General features: G+C 36.5%; 1 protein-coding gene across 1 annotated transcript in view; it reads left to right on the top strand.

Annotated features, from left to right (window-relative positions):
• Positions 1–12,330, top strand: part of Kcnmb4 (potassium calcium-activated channel subfamily M regulatory beta subunit 4) — a 70,464-nt gene that overhangs the window by 10,115 nt on the left and 48,019 nt on the right. The window lies entirely within an intron of this gene.

Raw genomic sequence — 12,330 nt, forward strand, 5'->3', positions numbered from 1 at the left:
TGTATTTGCAAAGACCTATTTTCAAATAAGGTCACATTCTGAGGATCCAACTGGACATGAATTTGAGAGGGGAACCAGTCCATCTTAGTACATTATGCATATGCTGAGACCCAGTAATACTACATCTAGCAGGATATCATAAGGGGAAAAATGATGGAGGTGTTGAAAGACATGGCTATGAATATATTACTTGCATCATCTCTCAAAATTGCAAAACATCTAAAACAACTTAAATGCCTAATAATAAGGTACAATTATTATAAAAGTGTGTTTATTATATATGTACATTATAAATGCATATACACTAATAGGTACACATTATATGATGAAATAGTGTGCATTTAATGTATCGATGAAATATTTTTTTGCCATAAAAGGATGTCTATGATATGTTACTGAAAAAAGTAGGTTACAAAACAGTGTGATTCCATATTTGAAAAAAATAGAATGTATGCTTGTACTTGTGTGTATATATACATGCATACATACACACTGCTAATTTTCCATAGGTTATAACTCCTTCCACTATATGTGGTTTTCATTTTACCTTTTTTCTTTAGTTACAGGTACTCGTTATTCCTTGGTAAATAGCAGTAATGCACCTTTAGTGGAAAAATGCAAGAGGAGATGAGATTTGACTTTGATTGTTCATGTAAATTTGAATTTTCATGTGTCTGTTTCTCCAATCTTTAATCTTCATAGCTGGTGGAAACTACTTGTACAAACTATTACAGGCTACTTTACCTGAAAATATCTGTAGAACTGCTAGTTCAGAAGGCACTATTCTGAGTGTCAGGGATTCAGTCAGTGGGAACAAATCCCCTGCTATATGGAGCCTCTGCTCTGGGCTGTCCTTGCGCTGCAGTGGGTGTGTTACTGCTTACCTTTGAGGCATGGACTGCCTTCTCTAGCCACTGAACTTTTTTTTCTGTTTATTCTCCATATATTTTTTATCTTTTTTTATTGTTGTTCTGGGGGTACATCATGACATTTACAAAAGTTCTTACAATGTATCATAGTTGAATTCACCCCTCCATCATTCTCTGTCCCCCCTCCCCCCATTCCTGGGATGAACCAATTAGGTTTATAATACATATACACATAGAAAGTCACAATGATACACTCTGTATAGCTATCTTGTTTTTTTTAAGTCTTTTTTTTTTTTCAAAAATAGAGAATAGGAAGGCAAAACAGGTGCTGTCTGGGGGGTGGTACCAGTGAGGGGGAGGATATAAGGGACAGGTGTAGAAGGGTGAACGTAGTGCAAATGTTATGAACTCATGTATGAATATGGAAAATGAGACCTGTTGAAACTATTCTGCTCAGTTTTACCCTTCATCTAGCTTTGTCTCCCAGGCCTGTGTGATGGGTCACTGTTTTCTTCTGGTTAACATCAAGCACTTTGCTCTTCATTGTTTTTCAACTAACATTTGATTTTTCAGAGCAGCTAAGACAGAATATTAATAGCACAGATTTACGCTATTAAAATTTTGTAGGTCTTCGAAATTCTGATTGGAGATGGACTGAACATTTTCAAGTAAAGTAGAATTATCTTTGCTTTCAGGAGGATAAATTCAGATGTGAATACCCAGCAAGTTTTGTTACCAAAGAAGTGTTCTTTAAAGACACAACACCAAAAACAAGAATAAGGAAATAATCACAAATACTGGAAAAGTTCAAATAATGTCAAGTGAATACTTTGATCAATTCTATGCTAGTAAATTTGAACCCATAGGATGAAACGGTGATTCTCTAGGATAATACAAATTTTGAAAATAAAACAATCTAATGAGATAACTAATAATAGACTACTCACCATAGAGGAAATAGAGAATGTTCTGAAAGAAATACAATTGCACATGTTTCCAAGTCAATTCTACAAAAACAGATAAATTTGATCCTACCTTAAACTATTGCAGAAAACTCAGAAAGAAGGAAAACATCCAAATTCTTTTTATAATTTTAGGTCAGCATTGAAACAAACAGTTAAGATAATATACACATACCAATGAAAAATTTTAAGATAGTTTCTCTTAAGAATATTTATTTAGTGTCCTGAATGAACTAATGATAATAATATTGGTAATAGAAATACTAGAGAGTTATCATTTTAATTTTTGCTTATCTATATTTTCTAAAAACTTTTCCAGAGTCCTGTACCTCATTGTGTAAGTCTTGAGATGACATAATTGTGGTGGTCTTGTTTCAGTTATTACAATATATCTGTCATTGAAGTGGGTATAATTGTATTCATTTTTACAGATTTATTTCATAAAAATTACATATTGCTATTAGGAAATGTAGTGAACATACCAGAAATTAAATAAAGACTGACAAAATGAAGTATTGGTGTTGTGTAACAAAGATTTAATGTCCTGATTTTGTAAAGACTTTTAAGTATCGGAGAAAATGGCCAAGATGGGCAGAGATCATGGGTAGGCAATTTGTAGAAAAAAACCCCTGACTGAAAAAATGAAATGAAAACAAGAAGCCCCATGTTTCACCCATTATAAAGTTTGATGGTAGCCAGGTTTGTTTGACTTGTTTTGAGTTTTTAAGGTGATGGGGTAAACCGCTGTTGGTAGTTCAGTTGGTCCAGTCTCTTTGCAAAATCATCACTCTAATTTTTGTATATATGTACTTCCTTATCCTTATTCTTGTGTATGAGAGGAAGTTTGTTGCTCCTTTGTAATTGCAAAAGACTGGGACAGTTTTAATGTTTTCCACTAGAGGACCAATTAATACATTTTGGCACAGCCATTAAGTAGAGTTCAAAAAGGATGTGCTAGAGCTCTGTGTACAGATATGAGAACACCAAGATATATTGTTTTGTCCAAGGAAAGAACAAAGAGCAAGACATAGAAGAGCATTGTCACATTCTTGTTAAAAGAGAATGTAGAAAATGTCTAGGGTGTCTGGGGATGAGGATCACTCAGAGGAAGATATTTTATCTTATAACTTTTCTCACTGCTTGCATTTTCACCTTGTGTATCTATTATGCTTTTTTAAATTAATGTGTGATAAAAATATCAGTGTGACTTCAGATATCACTTAACTTCTCTGCCTCAGTTTCTGTATCTGTAATATGAGGATTATAATATAACCTATCTTGGTGAGTTATGAGAATTAAATGAGCTAATACAAGGAAGGCACCTAAAAGAGCCCTCACAAATGATCAGCCTTGGATGAATGTTCACTATTATAAACATAGTTCAAAAAATCAAGAATTCCTGTAGCTTTATTTGGGGGAGAATGTAGGACACCTCTGCCCAGGCCTTTTGCAACCCAGAGACAACTGCATTTGCCTATTTTAGGTTTTTCTGGTATTTACCTCCATGTGTCTAAGCTACAGGCTCCCTGATATATACATTTTAGATATTGTACTTCCTATGATGAGACATAAGGATTGAGCTCTCACATCACTATTCTACCCCACTTTTCCACCTTTCGTTCTTTAAATAGGATTTGATCGTACTTTTGTTTAAGTTAACCTTGAGTGCTTAACTTACTTAACAATGTAAAATATTGTTCATTTCTATAATTTTTTATTATTCTCAAGCTAAATAATCACTTCTTTTTTATTTTCTTACTTTCCTGTGTATCTTTATCTTACTTTTCCAAAACTCTCCTACAGAATTAAAAATCCCTTTGTATATCATTTTTCATATGGTCACTTGCCGTGGGTAATCTTTATTTCCCCTTCTTTTCTCTCTGTCTTCATCTCCTGAGGCATCCTCTCTGAACCCTTTCAGCCTGCTGCTCAAATTGACCTGGATATACTTGAGGTCTGTTGTATCTTTTCTATATTGGGTATCCTGTTTTCTTGACTCTATACCTTTCTCTCTCTTAATGTATTCCTTTTTGATTGTTGGCTTTGTTGGAATACACCCTCATTTAGCTTCCTGAGAAAGAACGCATGGGAAATATAATTTTTAGATCTTATGTGTTGATCAAGAGTACCATTTCTGAGGATTGACGCATACAAAACAGTTTAATCCAAACACAGTTTATTATTTGTTAGACAGTGCCCGTAAATCAGTGTAGAATTGTACCTCCAGAAACATGCCTTTCAACAGAAATATTCAGATGTTCTGCCCAAAGTTATGCTTACTGGGCTCACATTTTCTCATCTATCAAAGCTGGTGGTAGCCTTCACATCCCCTCAGCACACTTCAGAGTACTCCTAATAGTATGTCTGTCCTCATACGAGAAAAAGAGGCTAGTTTAACAACTGTGTGTTAGGATGGGTTGGCAAAGGTGGTAGTACAAAGAGAGAGAGTGCATTGGGAGTATGAGCTGTTTGCTTATGAATCTTACCTGCCTGTAAAGGCCTGCTTTGATCCTGTGTATTCCGACTTTGTGTTTTACTAAGTCAAATAGCCCAGTATACAATGGATAATATGGAGTCTCGATGTTCCTTGTTCAGGCACTGTGCCCTTCTAGGATCCAGTAACAAACCAGTGGTTTCTCAAAAGGAGAATAGTCATTTGCCAAAGAAAGCACAGGTTTGCTTTGTATTGCCGGGGATGTCTGTGGGCTTCCTATGTCTCTTGCCTGTCAGACTTTTTGGAGGCGCTGGGCATAGAGGGGAGCGCAAACACTTCCTGCTTTGTAGCCTGGAGCAGGTTTTCCTGCACTGGCTACCACCAAATGCTGGCAAGGTTATGGGTGACTCAGTAAATGGGTAAGAGTAGCAATCCCAAATGTTCATTATGTGCTTGCTTCCTCTAAAATAGGAAGAAGCCCGGCAAACATTGTGCCTTTTTGTTTTAAAGAGTGAAAGGTACAGCAATTTGGTTTATTTTTTCATTTTGAAGGAATATCCAGAAATTACTTAACCAGTAGACACCCCCCCAACCATCCCAAGTGTCACTGAGGTAGTAGGCCCCTGAATCTCCACTCTTCTGCACATCTGTGCTTTACCTAGAAATCTGGGATACTTTGTACTCCCTGCTTTCCAGGCCCAGTCAGCACAATGTCATCATTGTATTGGACAGTATGATGCTCTGTGGGATTGTGAGGGGGTTAAGGTCCCTGAAGACTAGAGCACAACAGAACTGGTGCAATTCTGAGTAAGAAGTCAAGTCCACTGCATCTCTGCTGAGTAAAAGCAAACTGCCTATGGTGCCCTCTGTCCACAAAGTGGGAGACAGCGGTATTGGCCAGATCAATAGCCATAGAATATTGCCACAGGTAACTTTATTTGTTCCAATAGAGACAATATCAAACAGTCAGTCAAAGTAGAGTCACTACTGATTCATTTGGCAATATAGTCACTTTCCAAGATTTGTATGCTTTCTTCCAGAGCTAAATAGACGGGTTCAGTAGGGATGAGATAGGACACACTGTGTGTGTGTGACTTGCCTACACACACAGAACTGGTTTATTCATTTTCTATTTGGGAAAGAAGTGGATACTTTCAGTCATCTACCATAATGTCCTTTGCTTCATGGGTAAGAAGGTCAAAATATGAACTAAAAGAATTGCTGGGATGACTGTCCATTCTATGCATCTGACATATATCTATATATACACGTGTGTGTGTGTGTGTGTGTGTGTGTATCTGTACTTTCAAGTTGTCTAGGAAAGTTCATTGACTCATTGAGTCTGTTGTGACACCAACTTGGATCAAACTCCATTTACTTCTGATTCCATGAGCTCTCATTATAATCACAGTCAGACTCCCCATAGATTGGAGTTAGCAAAGAGCCAGTGTCTAATAATACTCTTAAGTGTCTACCCTTTCCCCACTACACAGTTACTCTGGTAAATGTCTGCATGTTCCATTGGAAGAAGTTAGAAGATGTTCAGTAGACACTGCTTGAGTTCTACCGTGGTGTCTTTCTTCAAGGATAAGCAATCCCCTAACACCCCCATTCATTCAAAGAGGTTTAAGCCTGAAATCACATGAGAAGCCCTGCCTTACCTCACATTAACTCGTAAGACTTAATTTCATCAAAGCTTCAAGTATGTAGATTCAAAGAGAACCTCAGAAGCCTGTCCACCATTTTTTGTCCTAAAAGTTTCTATAATCTGTTAGCCACTGTCAAAGACCCCTTTAAAGGTTTTGGTTTTTTGTTTTGTTTTATGTTTACAAATTCTTGAGTCAGGAATTCAGGCAAAACATAAGAAGATAGTTTGCCTCTGGTTCATGTTATCTGAGGTCCTAGTTGGAAGACTGGAAGGCTTGCAGCTGGAGCCCCTGAAGGCACATTTACTCATATATCAAGTACTTGATGCTAGATGTTGGTTCCTCTCCACACAGGCCTTTTTACACGGTCTCTCTTCATGGGATACTTTGGGTTTCCTTGCAGAGCAGTGTTTCAGTACCAAGGACATGCCAAGAGAGAGTACCAAGAGAGAGCTGCAAACAGAAGCCCTATCACCTTTTCTAATCTAGCTTTAAAAACCACACTGCATTATTTCTGCTATAATCACAGGGTCATCATCTACGTTCTAGGAAAGAGAAGATAAACACCCCCCCATACACCTTTCAGTAGAGGAGTGCCAACTTCACATTGTAAGATTCCATGAGATGGAATATGCATTGGTGCAACCATCTTTAGAAAATACATCCTGCCACAAATAGGAGCACCAATTTTCATCAGTACCATTTTTTCATACTCATACTAGGGAACTTATATGGATAGGGTTTGTTGGTTTCCTTCATGCAAAAATGATGGCTGTGATGTTTCATTAAAATATATCCACACATACACATGGTGAATTTGTGTACCTTGTGCATATCTAAATGTGAATCTAAATCTAAATGTGCATAGCTAAAGTTTTACATTATTTCAGTGCTCAATATGGTTATAAGAGTATTGGCCATCTCCTGGAAGATTTGGTTTATTTTGTTTGGGGGCTGGAGATTGAACCCAGGGCCTTACACATGTTGAACACACACTCTACAGCCCCAGCCCATTCTCAAGAATTTAAACTTATAACCATAAGCCACTGAACTGATTTTCACATGTCCAGTCATGCTTGTTATAAATAATAACTATTGAGCTGCATCCAGACTAAAATTTCTTATTTTGGTACAACTATTCATTTCTATTTAGAGTTGGCCTCTTATTTTTGGCAAAGAGTATGTTTTTTATTTTCTAACTCTAAAGCTAAATGAACTTTCTCTTGAAGGTGGAATTCCAAACTTTTCTCCATGTTAATACTACCACCAACCTTAGCAAAAATTCTTGCGTGAATTCAGAACTTAAGTGGATGTTATAAAATTTCCAAAAAGCAGCTATAGTACCAACATACTTGGAAGATGAGTGGCAATGAATCCTGTGTAGATGAGAGTGAGCAACTTTTCACAGAAGCATTTAAGGAGAAAGAGAAGTTCTCCAGTGAGTAGTAGGTCAGACCATTTGGACATTTTCCAGTGTTATCTCCCATGTCTCTTTTTCAAGCACATTAGGTGACTCAGTCTTTCTAGAGCATTCATATTCAGTCTTTTGCCCATTCCATTTCTTCTTGGAATGTCCCCTTCCAATCCATTCTGTAATAAGCAAATTCTTATTCAATCTTAATGACACAGATCAAAAGTCATATCTTCTATAAAGCTTTCTCTTATACCTCTGTGACCAGAATATTCCCATCCTCTTCTGTAATCACAAATGTGATATGATTACTATCCTGCGTGCTACCCAGGAGGTGGAGAAGGAGAAAGGAGTGAGTAATACCTCATCTTTGTATCCTATACAGTACTTGGCAATTAAGAATGGCTTGGGTAGTGCTGGCAGGGTAGCTCAAGCAGTAAGAGCGCCTGCCTAGCAAGCATGAGGCCCTGAGTTCAAACGCTAGTGCCACCAAAAAAAAAGAAAGAAAGAAAGAAAGAAAGAAATGGCTTGTGTAAATTATCAATTCTAAAAATCATTCCACCACAGGAGAGCTATTGGAAATGCACATTCCTAGTTTTAATGAATCAGACTTGCAGGAGGGTGGATCTTTCTGACAAGCAATCAAAGTGACTTGTGGAACATATTGTTTCAAACACTGTCCTAGGCTGAGCATCACTCTGTTTCTGCCCCACCTGCTGTCGGCTAAGAGCTCATTTTACCTTCTGTTCATAGTTAGCCTTGCTTTTTCACAGTTCCTAAGCCATTTATTTTGCCTTCAATTCTTTTGTGAGGTTGTTTTCTTTTAGCTTTCAGATAAAGACAATACATTCTAGAACCACTGAGAATTTAATTTTTTAGCTTGACATATAATTTTGTATGTTTCTTCAGTTAATCTACATTTATGAGAGCTGTGTGCACACACATGCTACACATGGCATTTGAAACATTGTGGTGTTTATAAATGGCTCAGTTTTACTTTTTGTTTTTTTGGTGCCAAATCCTAGGATCAAACTCATTTTTTAATTCCACAGAGCTTTTCTGATTATATGTTTATGTTATCAAAAATATCATTAAAATCACAATCATAGTTGGCCCAGAATTCTTATGGGATTTTTTAAATGAGGGATTATGACAAAAATACAAGCAAACCTGTGTTTTAGTAGACAATGTGTTAAGAATTCATTTCTAACCAAATATTTAGAAAGTATTTAATAAACAAAACCCATTCTAGAATTTTATCTTTCCATACCAAATGAAGTCAAGAAAGGAACTGGAGACAAAGTTTTCTCTATCTCTGTTTCTTAGATAATGCCTCACAAAGAACCCACTCCTCAGTATTTAGTTAAATAGACCACTTATTTAATGCAATAATTTTTTAATGACTCAGGAAAGGAAGAAAGGGAACTCTGCCTACTCTGCCCACATGATTGAAATTCAGTCCTCAAGACAAAGAACCTACTCAAGAAAGACACTATTATAAATGTATTGTGGTGAGCTGTGAATGAATGCTATTAGAAACCTTGATAAACCCGAGAATAAGACAATGGGAAAATAAGTAATGAGTATGCAATCAAACTTTCCACATCAAGTAATGATAGTGACTTTTCTTAATAAACTCACTGGAAACCTTTATGTTATTATACTTAGAATCGCTCACTTGATTCTATCAACTTTGTTTATCAATCCAAAAGTCAACAAACTTTTTCTAAAAGACAGGCAGTAAAGAAATGTATTTTGTATTTTGTTGTGTGCTTTTTCCTCCCATAAATTTCTCCAAGTTCAGGCAAGCAGACAATACAGATCCAATTGAAGGTTATTTGGGTGATAATGATATTAGATGTTGGGAAATGCTGCCTTTGCAAATGAAAAATAAAATAGGTCAGAACTATATGAAGAAGTTTCTCCAAGAGAATGCTTAATTGTCTTCCACAACCCAAGGCATTGTGTGTATAATAAATTAACTTAAGTGAAATTACATCCATGGCACCAGAAACCAACCCTGAAGCCAAACTGAGGCAGGAGGGACCAAGTAAAGATTTACAATTGTATTTCTGCAAGGATGGACCAGGAAAACAAAGATCTGTACCAGATGCCTCAGCTGGCCAGTGCTCAGGAGGACTACACAACACCATTCCAACAGAAACACTCAGTCAGTTCTCCATAAGAGGATGTGGAGGTGCAGGGCATCTCCTTAGCTCCTAACCAAGGAACACCAAAGAGAGAGAACTGGGAACCTCTGCAGGTAGAAATGTGGAAGGTATTGTGGAGCAGTGTTAAGACTACTCTACAGTCTGAATCCCAGAATTTCCATTTGTCATGATTTGGGAAAGTTTTTCTTAAATCCCTCTATCCCTCAGTTTCCTCATCTATATGGTGGGGGTGATTATAATAGGTGCTTATTTGTGTTAATGAGATGCTTGATATATAGTCAATAAATATTAAGCATGCTAGTGATAGTGATTATCATAGTGGTAAGGTATAGATTATTATTTGTAGCCTCTCAAAAGAAATCATGGTGAAGGTCTTACGGAGCCTGGAAAACCATTAGGCTTGAGTAACCTAGAAAGAAAAGGAGTTCATATGATTGAATTTCCTAGTTCATTTTCTAGGACACTGCTTTGAAGTGTCTTTTCTAACGTGTTTTAAAGTTCTAGCAATCTACAATGATCTACTCCATAGAAATGAGAAGGGATCCAGGAAGTGTATGAAGTAAGCTTCACAGGAAATTTAAAGAGAAGTTAACTGGTGAATTAAGAGTTGAGAAAATGATTTTCAAGAATGTAAAGTTTAGCCTGTTAAATTCTTCTCTTTCAAAGTGACTTTAGCTTTACAAAATTGCTAGAGTATTATGTGCTCATTACTTAATTTCCGATACTCTTTGGATAGAACACAGACTATGAAAGTAATTCTTGAATTTTAATCTCGTTATTTTCTTCAATATAAAATAAAGTACTTTGCTTTCAAAATCCATCCACAGTAGCTCAAAGTTTCCTAAAAACAAGAAACATTTCTTTCATTCCACATGAAAGAGCAACATTTCTGATAACAACTTTGTGCAAAACTTCGAGATATGCTTTTATTACTTTTGGTTGTTATTATTTCCTAAAATATTTAGTCTACCTCTTGTGTCAACTATACCCTTGTTAAAAGAGCTCTAATGAATTTTTAGACATTTACCCTTTACAGATTCACAAACTGGAACTTTCTTCTTCCTAGAAAGAACACAATAAATTGGTACCTGCTCTTACTTTATAACCTAATTGACCATGTGTAGAAAGAAGGTATTTTAGTGGACAGGATAGAAATAACCGACACATTGTAGGAAGTGAGCAACAGGAAAATCATCGTCCTTTAATGAATATTTTCATAATGTACAGTACAGGCCCCAAGAAAGGACCTACCACTCCAGTCCTCTTTGCTGGCTGGAATGGTGGCTTAGCCAGGGTTCCCAGCTGTCTCCCCAGTGGGCAGGATCTCCTCTAGGAAAAGTACTGTGACAGTATTTCTTGGTGTGCCTCCAACCATACAATCATAGAAATGTAGGGCTAAAAATTATTTTGGAGATTTTATAGATTAGAAAAATGAAACCGATAAATGAGAAGAAATTTACCCAAGGTCAAACACTTAACAGTTGTAAGACTGAAGCTCCAAATAATGGTCTTCCTTGCTTCTAAGCCCAATTACAGCCTTGGAAGAATTCAGAATCCACAATCTCACAGAAAAATTTTAGCTGTATAGTACTGTTAGTAATAGAAATGACATCGCAATTCAATCATTAAAGTATTTGTATAACATGCTATGAATGTTATATATACTAGAAAACAACAATTTGCTAAAATTTGAAATGTGTTTATATGGTTTATGTATTTTTAAATGGTTAATTATTGAAAGCAGCTTCATCATCTTGAATAAAAACGTTTCTAAGAATGTTATTAGTTCATTCAGCCAGCACTTTTGAAACATCATCATAACCAGATCTAGTCCTCAGGAAAAGATACAGAAAAGAAAAATCAGTCCTTGTTCTCAACTCATGGGCACATTGGGAGGCTGATATAAACAGACAGCTGTGATTTTATGTGATTCCAGCTGTGATGTCGTGGGGTGTGAGTCCCAGGGCAAAACTGGAGAGGGGCATTTGATAGTGGAGCAAGAAAGATGAGGCTTTTCCGAACATCTAACACCAGACCCAAGTCTGGAAAGAAGGGGATTAAGAGGAAAAGGCATCAAAAGGAAATAAATAGCCTGTGCCAGACAGGTAAATGTGACAGTATATGGCATATTTGGGGAGCCACTGCTTGTATGTGGCTCTGTCCCAGGATTGTGTTAAGATGGGCAGGTAAGGATCAGATCATGAAGAGCTTGGTACAACATGCTGAAAATTTTGAATGTTACCAGAAAATAACTGGAAGTTGCTGCAAACTCATATGCTATAAATAAAATAATAGAACTCAAGTCATACTATAAAACTAATATTTTTCCCACTCCTTGACATCAGATACCTTGGTGAAAATCAGAAATTGAATATGGTAAAAGCACCAGAATCTAGTTCTAGTTCTAGTTGTAGAGCTAACAGGAATCTCAATTTCCTCATCTGTTAAGTGGAGATCATTAGAGGCTTATTGTAAGAAGTACACAAATTCAGTCCCATGAAGCATTTATTCCAGTGTCTGGAATATTATAAACAATAAATATAAGCTGGCATCATCTTCATCATCATAAAAGCCTGAATCAGAGAAAATGGCTTGAATGGTTCTTTTTAACATCTGGAGTTGAGCAATTTTCTAGTGTTGCTGAATCTATGTTGTTTAATCAAGTCCCTTTAAGAGAACTACTTTGTCAGGGACATGGTTGGGAAAAGCCAGCAGTTAGCAAAATACATTGATTATATACTTGATAGGAAATTTTCTGCTGACTCTAATGTCCTAGAGAGTGTAAGAAACAAAAGCTAAAGTTTTAGTGGTTGAGAACAGTATCCAGAAAAGAGCTA

This window comes from Castor canadensis, chromosome 8, assembly GCF_047511655.1.
Source record: "Castor canadensis chromosome 8, mCasCan1.hap1v2, whole genome shotgun sequence".
NCBI classification, from domain to species: domain Eukaryota; kingdom Metazoa; phylum Chordata; class Mammalia; order Rodentia; family Castoridae; genus Castor; species Castor canadensis.